This window comes from Hipposideros armiger, unplaced genomic scaffold (genome assembly GCF_001890085.2).
Source record: "Hipposideros armiger isolate ML-2016 unplaced genomic scaffold, ASM189008v1 scaffold_353, whole genome shotgun sequence".
NCBI lineage: Eukaryota > Metazoa > Chordata > Mammalia > Chiroptera > Hipposideridae > Hipposideros > Hipposideros armiger.
Genome location: NW_017731703.1, coordinates 829,033 through 840,784, shown reverse-complemented (window position 1 = coordinate 840,784; position 11,752 = coordinate 829,033). Strand labels below are relative to the sequence as shown.

At 36.2% G+C, this 11,752-nt stretch overlaps 1 pseudogene; it reads left to right on the top strand.

Moving 5' to 3' along the window:
• The first annotated feature begins 934 nt into the window (after positions 1–934).
• LOC109392879 (tigger transposable element-derived protein 1-like) overlaps positions 935–11,752 on the top strand; it is a 98,157-nt pseudogene continuing 87,339 nt past the window's right edge.

The following is an 11,752-nucleotide window of genomic DNA, read 5'->3' as shown; positions in this document are numbered from 1 at the left end:
TCAACGTCACTAATCATCAGAGAAATGCAAATAAAAAACAATGAGATACCACCTCTACCTGTAGGAATAGCCATCATCAATAATTCAACAAACAACAAGTGTTAGAGATGATGTGGAGAAAACAAAACTGTTGATGGGATTGCAAATTTGTTCTGCCATTATGGAAAACCATATAGAGGTTCCTCAAAAAATTAAAAATAGAACTACCTTATGACCCAGAAATTCTCCTGGGTATTTACCCCCAAAAATTCAATGCACTAATTTGAAAAGATATATGCACTCCTATATTCACTGCAGTGCTATTTACAAGAGCCAAAATATGGTAACATCTGAAGTGACCATCAATAGGAGATTGGGTAGAAAGGAAGTGGTACATGCATATAATGGAATATTTTTATGCCTTAAAAAAGAATGACACTTTACCATTTGCGACAACCTGGGTGGACTTAGAGAGTATTAAGCTAAGTGAAATAAGCCAGACTAAGAAAGACAAATACCATATTACTTTACTTAAATGTGGAATCTAAAGAACAAAATAAACAAACAAAACAGAAACAGACTGATCCAAGATAGCAGAGTAGATAAACACTGTGTATGCTTCCTTCCATGAACACATTAAAATTACAACTAAATTTCAGTTGTTTCCATGTCTTGGCTATTGTGAATAGCACTGCAGCAAACATAGGGGTGCATATAATTTTTGAAATTAGTGTTTTGGATTTCTTTGGATAGATACTCAGGGGTGTGAATGTCTAACTACTAAATTGTTTTGTACACCTGAAAAACAAGCAAACAAAAATAAATAAAATAAAAGTACAACTAAATTATATAATAATCAACCTTGAGAACCAACTGAAATCTGCCTGAACAGAAGTTTTTTTCATAATTAAGGATATAAAGAAGAACCATGTCAAGACAGGTAGGAGGGGCGAAGATGCGAAGTGGGCTGATCCCAAACCTCCAAGTGGAAGTTGAGAATCAGGAGGGATATCTCAGCCATGGAGGCTCACCTCCAGGGGAGCAAGGGACTCCAGCTCCACACTGGCCTCCCCAGCCCAGAATGCTGGTGCTGGGAAGTAGAGTTCCACGATACCTGGCTGTGAAATACAGTGGGAATTCTGACCATCTGGGTATGACAGAAGGCTGAGGGAAACCCAGATGTACCCCTAAATGACCTCTACGCAGACTCACAAGCTCGCAGGCTCTAACCACGGGCTCTGGCGGCGGCACAGTAACTTGGGGAGGGGGGTGTCAAAGACATATGGGGGCAGACTGAGGTGTGTGGCTTTGAGGTGAGAGCTGGAAGACAGTCTCCATTCTCCCTATGAGGGAGCCTCCTCCCATGTAGCCAGCAGGTAGGTGCCATGTTTCCTGTGTTGAGCCCTACCCCCTGCCCCAACCAAATCTGAATCTGATTGGTCTGGTGAGCTCTGCTGGGATCCTGCTCCACCCAACTCTCCCAAAGCCAGGTGTACTTTCTTGTGAGCTGCCAGCCCTGGCCTGAATCGTACTATTTTTTGGAAAACTATGAGTCCATGGGCCCCCAGGGGGCTGGCAACTGGCCTCAGTGCACTCTGAGGCTTTTGCTGAGTAGGTCCAAGCTAACACTGGCATCAAAACAGTCTACACTAACCTGGTGACCACAATACTCCCCATTCTAGTGACCCCCTGAGACACTGCCTATCCAACTTGTATGCTACAGGAAGCTCTACCACTGACTAAACCTTAAGGAGCCAGGAGGTAGCAGCAGGCCTCAGGATGTCTTTCATAGCTTTTTGTGGACTACTCCAGGCCTGGGACTGAAGGCAGCCATCCTTGGTTTGCAATGTGGCCTCTACAACATGCCTCTAACTTTAGCACAGGAAGCAAAAAACCATGGATCACTTTGTAGCTCTTACCAGGTAGTTCGTAGTTGGTAACAGGCAGACTGGATGAAGCAGAGGATCAAATCAATGATTTGGAAGACAAGGTAGCAGAAAACAACCATTTGGGACAGCAAAAAGGAAAAAGAATCCAAAAAATGAGGATAGTTTAAGAGACCTGTGGGACAATATCAAGTGTAACAACATTCACATCATAGGAGTACTAGAAGGAGAAGAGAGAAAGCAAGGGATTGAGAATCTATTTGAAGAAATAATGACTGAAAACTTTACTAACCTGTTGAAGGAAATAGACATATAAGCCTAGAAAGTACAGAGAGTCCCAAACAAGATGAACCAAAACAGGCCCACACCAAGACACATTATAATTAAAATAGCACAGATTAGAGACAAAACAAGAGTTTTAAAGGCAGCAAGAGAAAGGCAACTAATAACTTACATAGGAGCCCTGATAAGATTGTCAGCTGATTTTTCAACAGAAGCTTTGCAGTCCAGAAGGGATTAGCACAAAATTTTTAACATGATGACAATCTAAGGACCTACAACCAAGGGTACTCTATCCAGCAAGGCTATCATTTAGAATTGAAGGGCAGATAAAGAACTTCCCAGACAAGAAAAAGCTAAAGGAGTTTATCACGACCAAACTAATCTTACGAGGAATGTTAGAGGGGTTATATTAAGACAGAAAAAAAATCAAAATTATGAATAACAAAATGGCAATAGCTACATATCAATCAAAAATTACTCTCAATGTAAATGGATTAAATGCTCCACTCAAAAGACATAGGAGGTGAGTGGATAAAAAAGAAAAAAAAAGAAAATCTTGTATGCTGCTTATAAGAGACCCACTTCAGGTCGAAAGACACACACAGATGGAAAGTAAAAAGATGGAAAATGTTATTTCATGAAAATGGGGGGAAAAAAAACCAAACTTGGGTAATAATATTTATACCAGACAAAATAGACTTTAAAGCAAAGACTATAACAAGGGACAAAGAAAGTCCCAGTAATCCCACTTTTGGGTATTTATCTGAAGAATCTCAAAATGCTACTTTGAGGGGACATGTGCATCCATATGGTCATTTCAGCATTGTTTACAATGGCCAAGATGTGGAGGCAGCCTGATGTCAATGGAAGAATAAAGAGTAGGTGGTACATATATACAATGGAATATTGCTCAACCATGGAAGGAAATGGGTTCTTGTCACCTGTGGTGACATGGATGGACCTGGAAGGTAATGTGCTGAGTGTAGAGTCAGACACAGAAAGACAGATGCAATGTGACTTTACTTATACATAGAATCTAAAGAACAAAGCAACCTACCCCCCCAAAATAAAGAAAAGAAAAAAACTGAAACAAACTCATAGATACAGAAAACATTTTGATCGTTATCAGATGGGAAGGGGTTGGAGGTGTGAGTGAAAAAAGGGAAATAGATTAAGAAGTGGAAATTGGTAGTTAGAAATTAGTCATGGGGATATAAAGTAAAACAGGGAGTATAGTGAATAATATGGTAATAACTATACATAGTGCCAGGTGGGTACTAGACTACTCAGTGGGATTACTTCTTAAATTATATAAAAGTCTAACCACTATGTTGTACACCTAAAACTAATATAAAATAATATTGAATGTAAACTATAATTAAAAAAATAGTCATGGAGATGTAAAGTACAACATAGGGAATACAGTTAATAATATTGTAATTAAGTATATACAGTGTCAGATGGGTAATACACTTATTGGAGTTATCACTTTGTGAGGTAAATATCTAATCACTGTGTGTTTTGTACACTTGAAACTAGTAAAAACAGTTTTTAAACCATTATTTTAAAATAAGACTACACTTTTCATTTTGTTTCAAATATGTCCTATATACCATTAGTAAATGCTCTTAAACAGATCTCAAATAATGAACCATTCCATGTGGAATAAGAGACAGAATTGTATAAAGAAAAGGGCAAGTGCTTTGAAGTAAGGCAATCATGAATTGAAATTCTGACCCTGCCTCTAACTCAAAGTGTGTTTTTGCACAAGATATTGAAACTGTCTAAGTTTAATTTTCCTTATTTATGTACTGGTGATAACAATATCTACATTTATAAGTTTGGTTATTGTGGAGATGAAGATAATATAGCAGAAAGAATATAAAGAATATAATTAAAATAGCTAATGCAGTGCCTCACGTAAAGGAAAATCTCAATAATTTTTTACTCCAAATATATGATTATTCTTTTACAGTGATTTATGTAGAGCTGCTATTATTTATGTCAAACTACTTTGCAATAACTGTTCTCTCTGTCTACATATACGTACACACACACACACACACACGCACACACACACACACACACACACACAGTCTGACAATTAAGTTGATGAACTTGTTGCAATGATGTTGCTAACCATTTTTGGTATCACAACGAGTATTCATTATGAATTTGTACCAACTGGACAAACAGTTAACCAAGTTTACTATTTGGAAGTACTGAAAAGGCTGCATGAAAAAGTTAGACGACCTGAACTTTTCACCAACAATTCATGGCTCTTGCATCACAACAATGCACCAGCTCACATGGCACTGTCTGTAAGGGAGTTTTTAGCCAGTACACAAATAACTGTATTGGAACACCCTCCCTACTCAAATGATCTGGCCCCAGTGTCTTCTTTCTTTACCCAAAGATAAAGGAAATATTGAAAGGAAGGCATTTTAATGGCATTCAAGACATCAAGGGTAATACAATGACAGCTCTGATGGCCGCTCGAGAAAAAGAGTTCCAAAATTGCTTTGAAGGGTGGGCTAGGTGTTGGCATGGGTTCATTGCTTCCCAAGGGGAGTACATTGAAGGTGACCATAGTGATATTCAGCAATGAGGTATACAGCACTTTTTCTAGGATGAGTTCGTGAACCTAATTGTGTGTGTGTGTGTTTAGTGCCAACAACATATGTACACATTTTAGATAACATCTCTTAAAATATGTATACATTTTTGACACCCTTGGCATTTATGTATAGTACATATATAGTATATGTAGCATAGTACATAGTATGTGTGTGTGTGTGTGTGTGTGTGTGTGTGTATATATATATATACACACACACACACACACACACACATATATATTTAAATATACATGGTATACACATATTTCTTTGTCACTATCTTTGCTAACCTTCGGAGATAGAGAAAAAAATATGAGCTTGAAAAAGCAATAGGTGTGGCTAGGGGGAAATTTAAAGGGAATTTTTAAAATGTAAAACAGATTGTTCATGAATTTTCTATTCGTTTCTCATTTACATGCTTGGTAGTCATGTTTTAGTAGGTTTAGAGACTGTTTAGTGACTTCTTAAAGTTTTATTTATGAATTCTCACCTTGAGAGGTAAGGAATTTATGACAAATATCAGCCTAACTTTCCCATAGTTATAATGACGCTAAATAGATTCATGCAGTTAAAGCATTTAGAATCATCCCAATTGGGGGGGTGGGCACATAATCCTTTTATTGCCAATTACAAAGCAATGAGCTATTTTTAGATAATCACTGCTTTAAAAATGATAGATCATTATTGACTGTAGCTTTAAAATGTAAAATTATTGTCTGTTTACAATATTTGTTCTTCCCAGAAATAAAGTAAAATATCTCTATTTGACCTTATCTAGGCTGTATGGAAAAAATGGTACAAATCTTATATATTCTTTGGCTATGAGAAGTAGTGAGTAGAGTCAGTTACAGCTCTCTGAGAATGTTAATGTGACATGATCTATCAGCCCATATCTCTTTCTGTCTCACAATATTATAATTCCTTGCACTTGACAGTCTTTTGATGAAAAACGGACATCATACTTTGTGAAATCAGGATTTATCCAATAGTATTCTTGATGGGAAGGAGTGAATTTTAAAGAATAAATTTCTTCTCTAGTAGATGCTCCAGACCATAAACCCTTACCCCAGATCTCCTCTGGTGATAAAGCTCTGATTTCATTTGCACACCAGCAGTGACAAGAAACATACTGCAGAAGTATAGAGAGAGTTACAGATATATTTAATGGAAAGATGAAAGATGAGACACTGACAGAGTGAAAAATTGTGCAGAATGTGGAGTCAGAACAAGAAGAGAGTATGCTGTGGAAATTGAAGTAAAATAAATCTTCAGTCCAGCAGCTGGGATGACACCTAGAGTGTTGCTTCCTCAACACTCCTGAGCCCAGAAAGACAACTAGAACTAAGACTATAAAAACAGAAATACAAAGAATCTCTCCTAAACTTGGAGTTGTTACCTTGGAAAGGAAAAATGATAACAACTTATAGTGTTTCCACTATGTAGAACAACGTGGTGGTAGGGCTGTCTGCCCATGTCAGAAAGAAATGGATTATTGATCCAGTTCTGTGAGCCCTCTAAACAAGAGGATTAGATTACTGCACAAATGATTGTGAAGATGGCTTGCCTGGAGACCCAACCTGTAGCACAGATACTGAGTACTGAAACAGTCAGATGAAGAAAATAACTGTGAGCAGAGAATGAAAGGGAGGTGAAGAATGCATAATGTTCAGGGTAGACTATTAATGTATATTTTATGTGAAGCCAAAGGCCTGCTCTCTGTTAAACTGACTATAAAAAGCATGCACATTGGTAAATTTTCTGACTTCAAGGTACAAACTATTGCATCAGCTTCCTGTGCCTAGTTCATACATATGATTTAACACATAGCAGAAGATTAATTTCTGGGGACAATTCAGAATGAATTTCATCTTTTGGCAGAAAATGAACCCTAAGCCAGAAAGCACTAGAAACCTGATATTGGTATCTGTTTATAGTCAGCTCAAGGAATTGGTATTGCATAATGTACATTTTCAGCTGAAGGCTTACTTATTTTCACCTCAGCTGTTTACCTCTCAGCTGTGTTGCTGTACAACCACTCTGTGTTAGGGAAATTTTCATACTGTGAGTCATCAGTCATTCTCCTTCCTGCCAAGTATGCCCATTACCCTAAAGTAAGCAAAAATAATACATCATACCTGACAAATGCAAATTCACACTAGCTGAAAGAATTCCTACAATAGTTCAACTAACCTGTGGATGTTACATCAGGTATTCACTTTTGCTAGGTGAGGCATATAAACCATGCTGTTTGAGATTAATTTAAAAAAGATCACAACAGTTTCGTGGTTACCAGAGGACAAGGGCAAAGAGGGGTGGTAGGGTAAACGGGGTCAAATATATGGTGATGGAAGGAGAACTGACTCTGGGTGGTGAACACACAATGTGATATATAGATAATGTATTATAGAATTGTACACTTAAAACACATATAATTTTACTAACCAATGTCACCTTGATAAATTTAATAAAAATTAAGAAAATAAAAATTAATGTAGAGTTCATGTAGAATGAGTTTGCAGGCATTGATTATTTTTCTTTACTGTTGTGTTCTACAATATTTCCCCATTAATTTTAAACATTGTGGTCTTATCCATGTTATTTTCAGTAGAAAGGATATAATTAAATTTAATTCATTTAATTAAAGTCTTAATGAGGCAGATTCATATTTTTGAAAATTAATTGTTTGTATTGTAGTAGTAACTCTATTATTTATACGCAATTAACGAATCGTTGCACCTTAGTATGTTTACCACATACGCAAGTCCCTCATCTTTTGTAATAAGCTTTTACTGGGCTCATGAAACACTGGGAAAGTTAGTTTTTGAAACCCACACTTCCATCAAATTTAGTTTATGAAAGAAAACTAATTTACACAAAATATATTATTACTAAGCAGGTCGGAATACACGTTAGTTGTTCACTGTATTATCATCCCAGATGGGAAAGCTACTTCAAAATCACTTTAAAAATCAAATTTTTAATTTTTTTTCTGTTTAATACATGGTGAATGTATTAGGAGAGTTGAGTGATTTTATAATACATTTCAAAAAGGCATGGTGGCTTCCTCAGTCACCCTTCTTTAAAGGAATACACTGATCAGGACAATAGGAAGACTTGTGTTTATCAGTATAATAAATACTCACCTCTAAAATGCGATAAAGACACCATGGCAGTCTGTTTGATTTTCACTTGCTCTAATACAAGACAAATGTTTCACAGAGGGTTCCATTCTGTGGCCTCTATCACCTTTTAGCATTTAACATTACTTCTCCTTTCTAAAAATTTCAATATTCTTTTATAACATTCCATAATTTTCCATACTGTATCATGTTTTATTGATTAATTTCAGGGCAACTGCTTCTCAACAGCATTTGGAAGAAGAGGCAAGGCAACTGACTTCATTGAGAACACTAAATGTGACTTCATAGGCCTTTCTGGTGGGAAGAATTCCTGCTGATATGATATAATTATTATGATAAACCATAAACTATACCCTTTTACTGAAATTTATGTCTTTCCTTTTTCTCCTTTCTTTGCAAAGCTCTTTCTCACTTCTCTGCTTTAGCTCATTCTGCTCCCTCTTGTCCTTCTCACTCTTATTCACTCATTTTGAAAAGTGAACTCAATTGGAATATTTATACAGCTTTACATAGCTTAAAACCTGTATATTTTTGTTACCAAATATTTTGGACCCTAAAATGTTCTTTATTCTCCTTCATTTTTTAATGAACTTAGGTGTGAGCATATACACATTGATTATAGTTACAGTCATAATTAATTCTCAATGTTTGATGCCAAAATAAAGAAACTTTACAAAGTAGGTTGTGCTATATTAATTCCCAGACCCTGTGCCAGAGAGAACACAAGTACTCAGTGTTAGATTACCTTTCTGAGGGTATCAAACTACTATTGCTTGGTAGGAAATATGATGTAATCAAGATTCTATTCTCCCTGACATAGTTGGCATTTGGAACCTAATTAAGAAACAGTCAAACAGAATTAAGTTTTATAGAAGTAGCATGAATGCCTGGGGATTTCAATGACTCATAATATCGCCCTTGCCATTCTTGAATCCTAGAATAAGCTTCACTAGTATGAGTCCCTTCTCAGATCCAATCTTGTGAGGCTAATCCAATTTCCTGTTGATAGAAATTATATTGAGGCAAAAGCCCTGACCTCACCATTGCTTTTCTCATTGACAAAAGTACATTTTGCAGTTGAGCTAAGTAGACTAAACTTCACATTTATAGTGAAGGCCTTAAAGAGCCCTCTTCTGACCCAATTTTAAGTTAGCTTATTAGAAGTATCTCTTGTATTGGATTGACAGAAATTCCAAACAATTGTTCTTACCATTTGCTGTGTTAAATAATCTGATTAAAGCTATTTGTTCTCTCCTCAGAAGAAAAACAATGTACGTATGCACATACATGCTTTGTTACAATTTGACTGCCTGAAGACGGTTTGGGACCTCACAACATGGATCTTGGATTGAGCCTTCCAGCTCCCATAGTGACACCTTAGTCCCCTGGTGAGAAGCAAGCACATGATTTTGTATCCAGGTAGATGTTGTTGTTGTTGTTTTTAATTTAGCCTAAAATCCTTCTTCTAAAGAGGTTAGTTTTGTTTCTAACAATTCAGAACAATGGCTCATCTTTTCTCACTCAACTTAACAAATTCTGTACATACTGAAACCTATAAATGCAGGTTTCAGACCTGTGCATCCAGTTCACACTAGTCATTTGCATCTGAGAGACCTGTGAGCACTTTCACTAGTGGTGACCTCTTGGCACATAGCATCTATCTAAAGCCTGTCTGTATTTCTGCCTATATCACAGAGACTGTAAAGTTTTTTGTTTGTTTGTTTGTTTGTTATTATTTCTCAAATAAGGCTCTAGATTTAATTTTGATTCTGACAATGAGATGTCCTAGTTTGATACCTGGAAAACATACATGAGGTGAAGGCTACCTTCCTTCTGCCATATTTTTTGGCAATCCAGGTGAAACAGAAGTGAGCATTTGTAGCACTGGGTACCAATATCCCAACACTTGGTGGCAGGCTTCATGGATGTGAGAGACTATAGTGTGGACATTGGAGGTAAAAGCTATGGTAGCTTCCTGATCTCTAGATCAGAACTACAGGATAATGACTTTGAAACCAACAGAACATAATCTACCATGATTTTATGACTTTAGGCATCTGTAGCCCTCTCCATAACTTCATAAGGATCTAACTCTGAATCAATTTTTTTTTCATTTGAACTACCAGGAGTAGTTTGTTTACTATTTCCGGAACTGAAACCTGCCTGATAGAGCATTCTAAAATGTGTCTGTCTGTTTTCTATCTACCTACTTACCCTCTATGCAATGTTCCTTAGTATTCCCTGCTTCAGGAAATGACACTAAAGTCCTTACAGCAGAAGCTAGAAACCTTGGGATCATTATCTTCTCTTTTCTTTTCATCACCATCCCCTTCTTCAAATGAACTAAATACTTCTAAGTTCATATCATTGTCTTCTCTAATCTTTATGACAAAGCATTAAGCCATATCTACTGCTACTTCTTTGGCCTAAGTTTTCATCATTTGGGGTGGTGTTGACTCCATTTGTGGCATTTTGTTGTCTCAATGTGGCTGTCAGGAGTTCTTGAAACTACAAACTTCTACAGTAAACTTCAGAAAGAAAGAAATAAAGAAAAAACATTAAATCGAAAAACCCCAGAATGCAGTCTCTTTATTTGACAGCTCTGAATTGGGTCACGTGCCTACTTATGAAGTAATGCTGTCCATGAGGATAAGACCTGATGATTGGTTTAAACTAATCTGGGGAACCCTTAGTCAGGGATGGCAACAATATAAGTGAAATCATGGAAACTGAGGTACTTTTCAAAACAGTTAATGAGGAAATATTTTTCCAATGTATCTTTTTTATTCAGCCTTCTTAGTGTTACCACAGTGATATTTAGAAAATGCAAATATAAGCATGTCACTCCCTTTCTTAATTCTGCCAAGATGTGCACATTCCCCTAAGGATTTTATGTCCAAATATCCCAGCAAAGCTAGCCCTTGACTGCTGATAATTAATTATCAACTATGCAATAATGACACTAATTAAAGTAGTTACCACTGTATTGTATTTCACTACATGTACCAAAGAGTATGCTAAATACTGTGTGTATATATATTCACCTCTAATTTTCTCTGAAATATCCATATTCATGTTTTGCAAGTGTGGATACTGAGGCTTTAAAACGTAAGGCAGTTTGCTGAAGGCTATAGAGATAAATGGCAGAGCCAAACCCCTGGGTTTTCTATTCTACTCTTCTGCTCAACAATTGTTTGTTTCTCCCTAGCAGAGTATCAAGAAATGGAAGAACCTTAGAAATAATCTACTCCACTTTTTTATATATGAGGAAATAAGTTTACACATGTCATTTGGTCTAGAAAAAAAACTAATAAGCTAGTCCAAGCAAAACCTGATTCTGTCTTAGATTATGGTGTAGGGAAAAAAAGATAGATAAAAGTGTCTATAATAGAATTGTTTATAAATGAGACTAAATACTGTACAATATTTATTAGACTGTTGATAAAAACAAAGGAGACAAACAAAAGCATCATGCCACTCCTAGTAGGTATTTAATGAATTATTTTAAGCTACTTTTATAACTTAAATGGAACCAATATAATTATGCATTGCTATATTCACAGAGCCAAAAAGACTAATGCTAAAGGTGAAGACTTTCTTTTTTTATTGTAAAATAAACATTTTTTAAAATTAGTTTCAGCAGTACAACACACTGCAATAGTTCTATTTTTTACCCTTCAAAGTGACAACCCCCCTCCCCCAATCCTCCACCCCACGCCCCCCATATCATACATATCTTTTACAATTCCATTGACTCCACTCCCACACTATACTTCACATCTCGTGACTATATATATATATATATATATATATATATATATATATATATATATATATATATATATAT